Below are 12,612 nucleotides of genomic sequence, written 5' to 3' on the forward strand. Positions count from 1 at the left end.
ATGGGCGGAGTGCCTCAGTCTGTCTGTACGGCGGGGGCTCTCTCTTTAGCCTCCTGGCCAGTCCGGCCCTGGTGCAGTCATGTCTCACAAAGGTCGGGTCTAGACCGTCACTCTGGAGTCTGTATCCTCCGGGTGAGGTCTCCTATTCTTCCACCTGGGGGCCTGGAGAGAAGGGGGGTGTTTGGTCCGGGGCGCCAGTCACAGTCGCCCTTGAGAGGCGTTTATAAGCTAGTTTGTAACTGTAACTGTGTCGGGACTGGTTGTTCTAAGGTGCGCTAAGTGATGTGCTAGCATTTGGAAGAAGTTTTGAGAAACGCAGGTGGCCTGTTTCTTTTCCTTTGCTTGCTTTGTTTAGGAAAGGAAAGTCTCCATTGGAGGGTTTGGTGTTTTCTCAAGCCCTTGAGTTGGTGTTTAGAAACAGTAAAGTGTGTAGATGGCTGGGCTCCTGCCCACTCCTCATGTGATACAGCGCCTTGTCATACCCTCCCAACCTAGCCTTCGATAGCTCAGTTGGTAGAGCGGAGGACTGTAGTGGAGTGTCTGTCATCCTTAGGTCGCTGGTTCAAATCCGGCTCGAAGGATTTTTGCAAACTCTTCACTTTTTTTCCCTCTGCTTCACAATAGAAAGCGCCTCTTTCTCAGACCCTCACACGCCGGGGCTTTTCCTGCCTCCTCTCTTCACCTTTACAGCCCAGCTCTCTCCTCCGGGCGAGGGGGGGGGGGGGGGGGCGGGAGGCTTGTGGGAGAGTCGAACCGCCCGCCCCCTGTGTGCAGCCCCCGCTGCAATGCCCCCTCATCAGACAGAGCCGGGGGCCCCTGGGCTGAAGCAGCCCTGGGAGCTGGTTGTGGCGACTCTGGCATCAGGGGATGCTGCTGAGAGCGTCTGCTGGGAGGCGAGAGGGCTGCTGTGAGGTGTGAGGGGTGAGTGTGTTTGTGTGTGTATCGTGGGAGAGAGTGTGTGTGTTTGTTGAACCTCTGCCCCCCCCCCCCCCCCCAACCTGTGTTGGTGTGAAGGAGTTGATAAATGGCACGAACCAGCAGCATATCGTGGAGAGGCGGCTTGAAGGACACATGAGGAGCGGCCCAGCAGGACGAGATGCATCGGTTCCTCGTTAGTATAGTGGTCAGTATCCCCGCCTGTCACGCGCGACGGGGAGGATTCAGTCGGCTTTTTTAAAGCATGACAATTCTATCCCTATTTTAAATGGCATCTAGAATGTGACACCCCTGCTACCGTGTACTGGTGCTTTTCATGCATGACGTCATCTCCGTTAACTGAAAGGTTTACTAATGCAATCTCATCATTTTTCAAATCAATCACGGGCGATTTGTAAGTCGCACACTTTTTGGGAAGCATTTCTGCCTTTTCATGTTCAGCTTCTGTGTACTTTACTGGAAAAAGAAACGTGCACGAAGGGTTATTGTTGACATGAAAATCAAAGGACTGCATGATCAACATAATGCATTTAAGCCCGTTTTCTTTTTTAAAGAAACATCAATGAAAGGATGGGTCGTGCTCTGAATGAGGATTTGTTTTCTATGACGGTGAAGCGTTTTAAAAAGCTCTTTGTTTAAGTCTAATGGTTTAGAACTTCCAGTCATTTTGTGAAAGTAACATTTCCACTGGCCTGCACTCTCGACCAGCCTCATCAGAGATCTTATATTGCCTAGGTCCAGCACGAGTACCAAATTCCGGTCAGGTAATAGCAGTGTATTCTGGGACTTGTAGTCCTGTTCCTAACACTCTAAACTCAGGCCAAGGGGAGCCAGCATCCAAAGTAACCGCCTGGGCTTGGAGAAGCGCTCATGATCGGGTCTGGGCTAACTTGAGAGCTTTGTCGAGGCCTTGGACGAGCTCCAGGGATCCCCGAGAAGGGCTGCTGCCCTCCGGCAGGGGTCCCTAAAAATTGGCGCTGACCCCCGCTGCTGCCCTGAGAAGAGGCGCTGACCTAGAACAGTGACTGGTATTTTTCTGGATGGTTATAATTGGTTCTTGCTGTTTTCCGCTCTCCAGTTCCTTGTGTGTTATGAAGGTTCCTTGCATCTTGCAGGGATGCAAACTCTCCCGAGTTCTGAGCCTATTTAAGGTCGAGTAGGTTGCTCTGTTGGGGATGTGCCTGAAAGCAGCGTGTTTTCTGTGTCTGTTGATGTTCTCGAAAGCGCAGTAAAGACTATCTTGCCAGTGTTAGATTGATGTGCTTTTCAGTGCTTTCTGTAGTTGATGAGCAAACACTGTGACAGAAGCAGAGGTGGCCTGACCCTGCTGGTATGTCTTGGGGCAGCTGCTCTAAGGGAGGAGTGGGTGCTCCCTGGTGGTCTAGTGGTTAGGATTCGGCGCTCTCACCGCCGCGGCCCGGGTTCGATTCCCGGTCAGGGAAGGGGACATTTTTTTTACACTCTGTACTTCCATTTTTTGGGGCCTCCTATTTAAACACGTTTTTGAAGGTTTTACATCGCAAATCTTTCTTTACGTACATTTCTTCTTTACTTGACTTGCCACCTGCTAATAACATTGACTTGCCACCTGCTAATAACAACGTCACCTTTCAGGGACAGAGACAAAGCACTGATAGAAAAGTCAATGCTGGTCGTCAAAGCTTATTCTTCACAACGGATGTATTTCCACTTGGAAGATGCATTGGCGAATCCAGGAGGCCTGTTTCTATGGGTCTCCAGTTCTATCAAGAGTCTAGTTTCAAGACAACTTTGAAAGGAAGAGACTTGCTTCTGAAGATTGCAATACTATATCTTCAGAGATGGCTGCTTCCCAATCTGTTTACAGGCCCGAGCCAATTGTCAGACTGACAGTGTTTTGCGAGCCACCTAGTTTCGCGGATATCTGCTGGGTGGAAGGAGGCAAAGAGGATGAAAGTACTATGAAAGGAAAGCCAGATGGGGAAAAGCAGCATCGGCGGGAGAGAGGCACACGGGCGGGCGGGACACTGCTCCTCAAGCCCGGTTTTACGCAGGATGGGCGGAGTGCCTCAGTCTGTCTGTACGGCGGGGGCTCTCTCTTTAGCCTCCTGGCCAGTCCGGCCCTGGTGCAGTCATGTCTCACAAAGGTCGGGTCTAGACCGTCACTCTGGAGTCTGTATCCTCCGGGTGAGGTCTCCTATTCTTCCACCTGGGGGCCTGGAGAGAAGGGGGGTGTTTGGTCCGGGGCGCCAGTCACAGTCGCCCTTGAGAGGCGTTTATAAGCTAGTTTGTAACTGTAACTGTGTCGGGACTGGTTGTTCTAAGGTGCGCTAAGTGATGTGCTAGCATTTGGAAGAAGTTTTGAGAAACGCAGGTGGCCTGTTTCTTTTCCTTTGCTTGCTTTGTTTAGGAAAGGAAAGTCTCCATTGGAGGGTTTGGTGTTTTCTCAAGCCCTTGAGTTGGTGTTTAGAAACAGTAAAGTGTGTAGATGGCTGGGCTCCTGCCCACTCCTCATGTGATACAGCGCCTTGTCATACCCTCCCAACCTAGCCTTCGATAGCTCAGTTGGTAGAGCGGAGGACTGTAGTGGAGTGTCTGTCATCCTTAGGTCGCTGGTTCAAATCCGGCTCGAAGGATTTTTGCAAACTCTTCACTTTTTTTCCCTCTGCTTCACAATAGAAAGCGCCTCTTTCTCAGACCCTCACACGCCGGGGCTTTTCCTGCCTCCTCTCTTCACCTTTACAGCCCAGCTCTCTCCTCCGGGCGAGGGGGGGGGGGGGGGGGCGGGAGGCTTGTGGGAGAGTCGAACCGCCCGCCCCCTGTGTGCAGCCCCCGCTGCAATGCCCCCTCATCAGACAGAGCCGGGGGCCCCTGGGCTGAAGCAGCCCTGGGAGCTGGTTGTGGCGACTCTGGCATCAGGGGATGCTGCTGAGAGCGTCTGCTGGGAGGCGAGAGGGCTGCTGTGAGGTGTGAGGGGTGAGTGTGTTTGTGTGTGTATCGTGGGAGAGAGTGTGTGTGTTTGTTGAACCTCTGCCCCCCCCCCCCCCCCCAACCTGTGTTGGTGTGAAGGAGTTGATAAATGGCACGAACCAGCAGCATATCGTGGAGAGGCGGCTTGAAGGACACATGAGGAGCGGCCCAGCAGGACGAGATGCATCGGTTCCTCGTTAGTATAGTGGTCAGTATCCCCGCCTGTCACGCGCGACGGGGAGGATTCAGTCGGCTTTTTTAAAGCATGACAATTCTATCCCTATTTTAAATGGCATCTAGAATGTGACACCCCTGCTACCGTGTACTGGTGCTTTTCATGCATGACGTCATCTCCGTTAACTGAAAGGTTTACTAATGCAATCTCATCATTTTTCAAATCAATCACGGGCGATTTGTAAGTCGCACACTTTTTGGGAAGCATTTCTGCCTTTTCATGTTCAGCTTCTGTGTACTTTACTGGAAAAAGAAACGTGCACGAAGGGTTATTGTTGACATGAAAATCAAAGGACTGCATGATCAACATAATGCATTTAAGCCCGTTTTCTTTTTTAAAGAAACATCAATGAAAGGATGGGTCGTGCTCTGAATGAGGATTTGTTTTCTATGACGGTGAAGCGTTTTAAAAAGCTCTTTGTTTAAGTCTAATGGTTTAGAACTTCCAGTCATTTTGTGAAAGTAACATTTCCACTGGCCTGCACTCTCGACCAGCCTCATCAGAGATCTTATATTGCCTAGGTCCAGCACGAGTACCAAATTCCGGTCAGGTAATAGCAGTGTATTCTGGGACTTGTAGTCCTGTTCCTAACACTCTAAACTCAGGCCAAGGGGAGCCAGCATCCAAAGTAACCGCCTGGGCTTGGAGAAGCGCTCATGATCGGGTCTGGGCTAACTTGAGAGCTTTGTCGAGGCCTTGGACGAGCTCCAGGGATCCCCGAGAAGGGCTGCTGCCCTCCGGCAGGGGTCCCTAAAAATTGGCGCTGACCCCCGCTGCTGCCCTGAGAAGAGGCGCTGACCTAGAACAGTGACTGGTATTTTTCTGGATGGTTATAATTGGTTCTTGCTGTTTTCCGCTCTCCAGTTCCTTGTGTGTTATGAAGGTTCCTTGCATCTTGCAGGGATGCAAACTCTCCCGAGTTCTGAGCCTATTTAAGGTCGAGTAGGTTGCTCTGTTGGGGATGTGCCTGAAAGCAGCGTGTTTTCTGTGTCTGTTGATGTTCTCGAAAGCGCAGTAAAGACTATCTTGCCAGTGTTAGATTGATGTGCTTTTCAGTGCTTTCTGTAGTTGATGAGCAAACACTGTGACAGAAGCAGAGGTGGCCTGACCCTGCTGGTATGTCTTGGGGCAGCTGCTCTAAGGGAGGAGTGGGTGCTCCCTGGTGGTCTAGTGGTTAGGATTCGGCGCTCTCACCGCCGCGGCCCGGGTTCGATTCCCGGTCAGGGAAGGGGACATTTTTTTTACACTCTGTACTTCCATTTTTTGGGGCCTCCTATTTAAACACGTTTTTGAAGGTTTTACATCGCAAATCTTTCTTTACGTACATTTCTTCTTTACTTGACTTGCCACCTGCTAATAACAACGTCACCTTTCAGGGACAGAGACAAAGCACTGATAGAAAAGTCAATGCTGGTCGTCAAAGCTTATTCTTCACAACGGATGTATTTCCACTTGGAAGATGCATTGGCGAATCCAGGAGGCCTGTTTCTATGGGTCTCCAGTTCTATCAAGAGTCTAGTTTCAAGACAACTTTGAAAGGAAGAGACTTGCTTCTGAAGATTGCAATACTATATCTTCAGAGATGGCTGCTTCCCAATCTGTTTACAGGCCCGAGCCAATTGTCAGACTGACAGTGTTTTGCGAGCCACCTAGTTTCGCGGATATCTGCTGGGTGGAAGGAGGCAAAGAGGATGAAAGTACTATGAAAGGAAAGCCAGATGGGGAAAAGCAGCATCGGCGGGAGAGAGGCACACGGGCGGGCGGGACACTGCTCCTCAAGCCCGGTTTTACGCAGGATGGGCGGAGTGCCTCAGTCTGTCTGTACGGCGGGGGCTCTCTCTTTAGCCTCCTGGCCAGTCCGGCCCTGGTGCAGTCATGTCTCACAAAGGTCGGGTCTAGACCGTCACTCTGGAGTCTGTATCCTCCGGGTGAGGTCTCCTATTCTTCCACCTGGGGGCCTGGAGAGAAGGGGGGTGTTTGGTCCGGGGCGCCAGTCACAGTCGCCCTTGAGAGGCGTTTATAAGCTAGTTTGTAACTGTAACTGTGTCGGGACTGGTTGTTCTAAGGTGCGCTAAGTGATGTGCTAGCATTTGGAAGAAGTTTTGAGAAACGCAGGTGGCCTGTTTCTTTTCCTTTGCTTGCTTTGTTTAGGAAAGGAAAGTCTCCATTGGAGGGTTTGGTGTTTTCTCAAGCCCTTGAGTTGGTGTTTAGAAACAGTAAAGTGTGTAGATGGCTGGGCTCCTGCCCACTCCTCATGTGATACAGCGCCTTGTCATACCCTCCCAACCTAGCCTTCGATAGCTCAGTTGGTAGAGCGGAGGACTGTAGTGGAGTGTCTGTCATCCTTAGGTCGCTGGTTCAAATCCGGCTCGAAGGATTTTTGCAAACTCTTCACTTTTTTTCCCTCTGCTTCACAATAGAAAGCGCCTCTTTCTCAGACCCTCACACGCCGGGGCTTTTCCTGCCTCCTCTCTTCACCTTTACAGCCCAGCTCTCTCCTCCGGGCGAGGGGGGGGGGGGGGGGGCGGGAGGCTTGTGGGAGAGTCGAACCGCCCGCCCCCTGTGTGCAGCCCCCGCTGCAATGCCCCCTCATCAGACAGAGCCGGGGGCCCCTGGGCTGAAGCAGCCCTGGGAGCTGGTTGTGGCGACTCTGGCATCAGGGGATGCTGCTGAGAGCGTCTGCTGGGAGGCGAGAGGGCTGCTGTGAGGTGTGAGGGGTGAGTGTGTTTGTGTGTGTATCGTGGGAGAGAGTGTGTGTGTTTGTTGAACCTCTGCCCCCCCCCCCCCCCCCAACCTGTGTTGGTGTGAAGGAGTTGATAAATGGCACGAACCAGCAGCATATCGTGGAGAGGCGGCTTGAAGGACACATGAGGAGCGGCCCAGCAGGACGAGATGCATCGGTTCCTCGTTAGTATAGTGGTCAGTATCCCCGCCTGTCACGCGCGACGGGGAGGATTCAGTCGGCTTTTTTAAAGCATGACAATTCTATCCCTATTTTAAATGGCATCTAGAATGTGACACCCCTGCTACCGTGTACTGGTGCTTTTCATGCATGACGTCATCTCCGTTAACTGAAAGGTTTACTAATGCAATCTCATCATTTTTCAAATCAATCACGGGCGATTTGTAAGTCGCACACTTTTTGGGAAGCATTTCTGCCTTTTCATGTTCAGCTTCTGTGTACTTTACTGGAAAAAGAAACGTGCACGAAGGGTTATTGTTGACATGAAAATCAAAGGACTGCATGATCAACATAATGCATTTAAGCCCGTTTTCTTTTTTAAAGAAACATCAATGAAAGGATGGGTCGTGCTCTGAATGAGGATTTGTTTTCTATGACGGTGAAGCGTTTTAAAAAGCTCTTTGTTTAAGTCTAATGGTTTAGAACTTCCAGTCATTTTGTGAAAGTAACATTTCCACTGGCCTGCACTCTCGACCAGCCTCATCAGAGATCTTATATTGCCTAGGTCCAGCACGAGTACCAAATTCCGGTCAGGTAATAGCAGTGTATTCTGGGACTTGTAGTCCTGTTCCTAACACTCTAAACTCAGGCCAAGGGGAGCCAGCATCCAAAGTAACCGCCTGGGCTTGGAGAAGCGCTCATGATCGGGTCTGGGCTAACTTGAGAGCTTTGTCGAGGCCTTGGACGAGCTCCAGGGATCCCCGAGAAGGGCTGCTGCCCTCCGGCAGGGGTCCCTAAAAATTGGCGCTGACCCCCGCTGCTGCCCTGAGAAGAGGCGCTGACCTAGAACAGTGACTGGTATTTTTCTGGATGGTTATAATTGGTTCTTGCTGTTTTCCGCTCTCCAGTTCCTTGTGTGTTATGAAGGTTCCTTGCATCTTGCAGGGATGCAAACTCTCCCGAGTTCTGAGCCTATTTAAGGTCGAGTAGGTTGCTCTGTTGGGGATGTGCCTGAAAGCAGCGTGTTTTCTGTGTCTGTTGATGTTCTCGAAAGCGCAGTAAAGACTATCTTGCCAGTGTTAGATTGATGTGCTTTTCAGTGCTTTCTGTAGTTGATGAGCAAACACTGTGACAGAAGCAGAGGTGGCCTGACCCTGCTGGTATGTCTTGGGGCAGCTGCTCTAAGGGAGGAGTGGGTGCTCCCTGGTGGTCTAGTGGTTAGGATTCGGCGCTCTCACCGCCGCGGCCCGGGTTCGATTCCCGGTCAGGGAAGGGGACATTTTTTTTACACTCTGTACTTCCATTTTTTGGGGCCTCCTATTTAAACACGTTTTTGAAGGTTTTACATCGCAAATCTTTCTTTACGTACATTTCTTCTTTACTTGACTTGCCACCTGCTAATAACAACGTCACCTTTCAGGGACAGAGACAAAGCACTGATAGAAAAGTCAATGCTGGTCGTCAAAGCTTATTCTTCACAACGGATGTATTTCCACTTGGAAGATGCATTGGCGAATCCAGGAGGCCTGTTTCTATGGGTCTCCAGTTCTATCAAGAGTCTAGTTTCAAGACAACTTTGAAAGGAAGAGACTTGCTTCTGAAGATTGCAATACTATATCTTCAGAGATGGCTGCTTCCCAATCTGTTTACAGGCCCGAGCCAATTGTCAGACTGACAGTGTTTTGCGAGCCACCTAGTTTCGCGGATATCTGCTGGGTGGAAGGAGGCAAAGAGGATGAAAGTACTATGAAAGGAAAGCCAGATGGGGAAAAGCAGCATCGGCGGGAGAGAGGCACACGGGCGGGCGGGACACTGCTCCTCAAGCCCGGTTTTACGCAGGATGGGCGGAGTGCCTCAGTCTGTCTGTACGGCGGGGGCTCTCTCTTTAGCCTCCTGGCCAGTCCGGCCCTGGTGCAGTCATGTCTCACAAAGGTCGGGTCTAGACCGTCACTCTGGAGTCTGTATCCTCCGGGTGAGGTCTCCTATTCTTCCACCTGGGGGCCTGGAGAGAAGGGGGGTGTTTGGTCCGGGGCGCCAGTCACAGTCGCCCTTGAGAGGCGTTTATAAGCTAGTTTGTAACTGTAACTGTGTCGGGACTGGTTGTTCTAAGGTGCGCTAAGTGATGTGCTAGCATTTGGAAGAAGTTTTGAGAAACGCAGGTGGCCTGTTTCTTTTCCTTTGCTTGCTTTGTTTAGGAAAGGAAAGTCTCCATTGGAGGGTTTGGTGTTTTCTCAAGCCCTTGAGTTGGTGTTTAGAAACAGTAAAGTGTGTAGATGGCTGGGCTCCTGCCCACTCCTCATGTGATACAGCGCCTTGTCATACCCTCCCAACCTAGCCTTCGATAGCTCAGTTGGTAGAGCAGAGGACTGTAGTGGAGTGTCTGTCATCCTTAGGTCGCTGGTTCAAATCCGGCTCGAAGGATTTTTGCAAACTCTTCACTTTTTTTCCCTCTGCTTCACAATAGAAAGTGCCTCTTTCTCAGACCCTCACACGCCGGGGCTTTTCCTGCCTCCTCTCTTCACCTTTACAGCCCAGCTCTCTCCTCCGGGCGAGGGGGGGGGGGGGGGCGGGAGGCTTGTGGGAGAGTCGAACCGCCCGCCCCCTGTGTGCAGCCCCCGCTGCAATGCCCCCTCATCAGACAGAGCCGGGGGCCCCTGGGCTGAAGCAGCCCTGGGAGCTGGTTGTGGCGACTCTGGCATCAGGGGATGCTGCTGAGAGCGTCTGCTGGGAGGCGAGAGGGCTGCTGTGAGGTGTGAGGGGTGAGTGTGTTTGTGTGTGTATCGTGGGAGAGAGTGTGTGTGTTTGTTGAACCTCTGCCCCCCCCCCCCCCCCCCAACCTGTGTTGGTGTGAAGGAGTTGATAAATGGCACGAACCAGCAGCATATCGTGGAGAGGCGGCTTGAAGGACACATGAGGAGCGGCCCAGCAGGACGAGATGCATCGGTTCCTCGTTAGTATAGTGGTCAGTATCCCCGCCTGTCACGCGGGAGACCGGGGTTCAATTCCCCGACGGGGAGGATTCAGTCGGCTTTTTTAAAGCATGACAATTCTATCCCTATTTTAAATGGCATCTAGAATGTGACACCCCTGCTACCGTGTACTGGTGCTTTTCATGCATGACGTCATCTCCGTTAACTGAAAGGTTTACTAATGCAATTTCATCATTTTTCAAATCAATCACGGGCGATTTTTAAGTCGCACACTTTTTGGGAAGCATTTCTGCCTTTTCATGTTCAGCTTCTGTGTACTTTACTGGAAAAAGAAACGTGCACGAAGGGTTATTGTTGACATGAAAATCAAAGGACTGCATGATCAACATAATGCATTTAAGCCCGTTTTCTTTTTTAAAGAAACATCAATGAAAGGATGGGTCGTGCTCTGAATGAGGATTTGTTTTCTATGACGGTGAAGCGTTTTAAAAAGCTCTTTGTTTAAGTCTAATGGTTTAGAACTTCCAGTCATTTTGTGAAAGTAACATTTCCACTGGCCTGCACTCTCGACCAGCCTCATCAGAGATCTTATATTGCCTAGGTCCAGCACGAGTACCAAATTCCGGTCAGGTAATAGCAGTGTATTCTGGGACTTGTAGTCCTGTTCCTAACACTCTAAACTCAGGCCAAGGGGAGCCAGCATCCAAAGTAACCGCCTGGGCTTGGAGAAGCGCTCATGATCGGGTCTGGGCTAACTTGAGAGCTTTGTCGAGGCCTTGGACGAGCTCCAGGGATCCCCGAGAAGGGCTGCTGCCCTCCGGCAGGGGTCCCTAAAAATTGGCGCTGACCCCCGCTGCTGCCCTGAGAAGAGGCGCTGACCTAGAACAGTGACTGGTATTTTTCTGGATGGTTATAATTGGTTCTTGCTGTTTTCCGCTCTCCAGTTCCTTGTGTGTTATGAAGGTTCCTTGCATCTTGCAGGGATGCAAACTCTCCCGAGTTCTGAGCCTATTTAAGGTCGAGTAGGTTGCTCTGTTGGGGATGTGCCTGAAAGCAGCGTGTTTTCTGTGTCTGTTGATGTTCTCGAAAGCGCAGTAAAGACTATCTTGCCAGTGTTAGATTGATGTGCTTTTCAGTGCTTTCTGTAGTTGATGAGCAAACACTGTGACAGAAGCAGAGGTGGCCTGACCCTGCTGGTATGTCTTGGGGCAGCTGCTCTAAGGGAGGAGTGGGTGCTCCCTGGTGGTCTAGTGGTTAGGATTCGGCGCTCTCACCGCCGCGGCCCGGGTTCGATTCCCGGTCAGGGAAGGGGACATTTTTTTTACACTCTGTACTTCCATTTTTTGGGGCCTCCTATTTAAACACGTTTTTGAAGGTTTTACATCGCAAATCTTTCTTTACGTACATTTCTTCTTTACTTGACTTGCCACCTGCTAATAACAACGTCACCTTTCAGGGACAGAGACAAAGCACTGATAGAAAAGTCAATGCTGGTCGTCAAAGCTTATTCTTCACAACGGATGTATTTCCACTTGGAAGATGCATTGGCGAATCCAGGAGGCCTGTTTCTATGGGTCTCCAGTTCTATCAAGAGTCTAGTTTCAAGACAACTTTGAAAGGAAGAGACTTGCTTCTGAAGATTGCAATACTATATCTTCAGAGATGGCTGCTTCCCAATCTGTTTACAGGCCCGAGCCAATTGTCAGACTGACAGTGTTTTGCGAGCCACCTAGTTTCGCGGATATCTGCTGGGTGGAAGGAGGCAAAGAGGATGAAAGTACTATGAAAGGAAAGCCAGATGGGGAAAAGCAGCATCGGCGGGAGAGAGGCACACGGGCGGGCGGGACACTGCTCCTCAAGCCCGGTTTTACGCAGGATGGGCGGAGTGCCTCAGTCTGTCTGTACGGCGGGGGCTCTCTCTTTAGCCTCCTGGCCAGTCCGGCCCTGGTGCAGTCATGTCTCACAAAGGTCGGGTCTAGACCGTCACTCTGGAGTCTGTATCCTCCGGGTGAGGTCTCCTATTCTTCCACCTGGGGGCCTGGAGAGAAGGGGGGTGTTTGGTCCGGGGCGCCAGTCACAGTCGCCCTTGAGAGGCGTTTATAAGCTAGTTTGTAACTGTAACTGTGTCGGGACTGGTTGTTCTAAGGTGCGCTAAGTGATGTGCTAGCATTTGGAAGAAGTTTGAGAAACGCAGGTGGCCTGTTTCTTTTCCTTTGCTTGCTTTGTTTAGGAAAGGAAAGTCTCCATTGGAGGGTTTGGTGTTTTCTCAAGCCCTTGAGTTGGTGTTTAGAAACAGTAAAGTGTGTAGATGGCTGGGCTCCTGCCCACTCCTCATGTGATACAGCGCCTTGTCATACCCTCCCAACCTAGCCTTCGATAGCTCAGTTGGTAGAGCGGAGGACTGTAGTGGAGTGTCTGTCATCCTTAGGTCGCTGGTTCAAATCCGGCTCGAAGGATTTTTGCAAACTCTTCACTTTTTTTCCCTCTGCTTCACAATAGAAAGCGCCTCTTTCTCAGACCCTCACACGCCGGGGCTTTTCCTGCCTCCTCTCTTCACCTTTACAGCCCAGCTCTCTCCTCCGGGCGAGGGGGGGGGGGGGGGGGCGGGAGGCTTGTGGGAGAGTCGAACCGCCCGCCCCCTGTGTGCAGCCCCCGCTGCA

General features: G+C 51.2%; 10 non-coding genes across 10 annotated transcripts; all 10 read left to right on the top strand.

Annotated features, from left to right (window-relative positions):
• The first annotated feature begins 495 nt into the window (after positions 1 to 495).
• Positions 496 to 581, top strand: TRNAY-GUA (transfer RNA tyrosine (anticodon GUA)). Its single transcript is given in 2 exon segments — positions 496 to 532; positions 546 to 581. It is a non-coding gene; the product is annotated as a tRNA-Tyr (tRNA).
• Positions 582 to 2,306: 1,725 nt separating this feature from the next.
• Positions 2,307 to 2,378, top strand: TRNAE-CUC (transfer RNA glutamic acid (anticodon CUC)). Its single transcript has one exon. It is a non-coding gene; the product is annotated as a tRNA-Glu (tRNA).
• Positions 2,379 to 3,465: 1,087 nt separating this feature from the next.
• On the top strand, positions 3,466 to 3,551 carry TRNAY-GUA (transfer RNA tyrosine (anticodon GUA)). Its single transcript is given in 2 exon segments — positions 3,466 to 3,502; positions 3,516 to 3,551. It is a non-coding gene; the product is annotated as a tRNA-Tyr (tRNA).
• Positions 3,552 to 5,276: 1,725 nt separating this feature from the next.
• TRNAE-CUC (transfer RNA glutamic acid (anticodon CUC)) lies at positions 5,277 to 5,348 on the top strand. Its single transcript has one exon. It is a non-coding gene; the product is annotated as a tRNA-Glu (tRNA).
• Positions 5,349 to 6,411: 1,063 nt separating this feature from the next.
• Positions 6,412 to 6,497, top strand: TRNAY-GUA (transfer RNA tyrosine (anticodon GUA)). Its single transcript is given in 2 exon segments — positions 6,412 to 6,448; positions 6,462 to 6,497. It is a non-coding gene; the product is annotated as a tRNA-Tyr (tRNA).
• Positions 6,498 to 8,222: 1,725 nt separating this feature from the next.
• On the top strand, positions 8,223 to 8,294 carry TRNAE-CUC (transfer RNA glutamic acid (anticodon CUC)). Its single transcript has one exon. It is a non-coding gene; the product is annotated as a tRNA-Glu (tRNA).
• A 1,063-nt stretch (positions 8,295 to 9,357) lies between these two features.
• TRNAY-GUA (transfer RNA tyrosine (anticodon GUA)) lies at positions 9,358 to 9,443 on the top strand. The gene is given in 2 exon segments: positions 9,358 to 9,394; positions 9,408 to 9,443. It is a non-coding gene; the product is annotated as a tRNA-Tyr (tRNA).
• A 524-nt stretch (positions 9,444 to 9,967) lies between these two features.
• TRNAD-GUC (transfer RNA aspartic acid (anticodon GUC)) lies at positions 9,968 to 10,039 on the top strand. Its single transcript has one exon. It is a non-coding gene; the product is annotated as a tRNA-Asp (tRNA).
• Positions 10,040 to 11,188: 1,149 nt separating this feature from the next.
• Positions 11,189 to 11,260, top strand: TRNAE-CUC (transfer RNA glutamic acid (anticodon CUC)). The gene has a single exon. It is a non-coding gene; the product is annotated as a tRNA-Glu (tRNA).
• Positions 11,261 to 12,322: 1,062 nt separating this feature from the next.
• Positions 12,323 to 12,408, top strand: TRNAY-GUA (transfer RNA tyrosine (anticodon GUA)). Its single transcript is given in 2 exon segments — positions 12,323 to 12,359; positions 12,373 to 12,408. It is a non-coding gene; the product is annotated as a tRNA-Tyr (tRNA).
• Positions 12,409 to 12,612: the final 204 nt, after the last annotated feature.

The sequence above is a fragment of the Lissotriton helveticus genome, chromosome 1_2, assembly GCF_964261635.1.
Source record: "Lissotriton helveticus chromosome 1_2, aLisHel1.1, whole genome shotgun sequence".
Classification (NCBI taxonomy): Eukaryota; Metazoa; Chordata; class Amphibia; order Caudata; family Salamandridae; genus Lissotriton; species Lissotriton helveticus.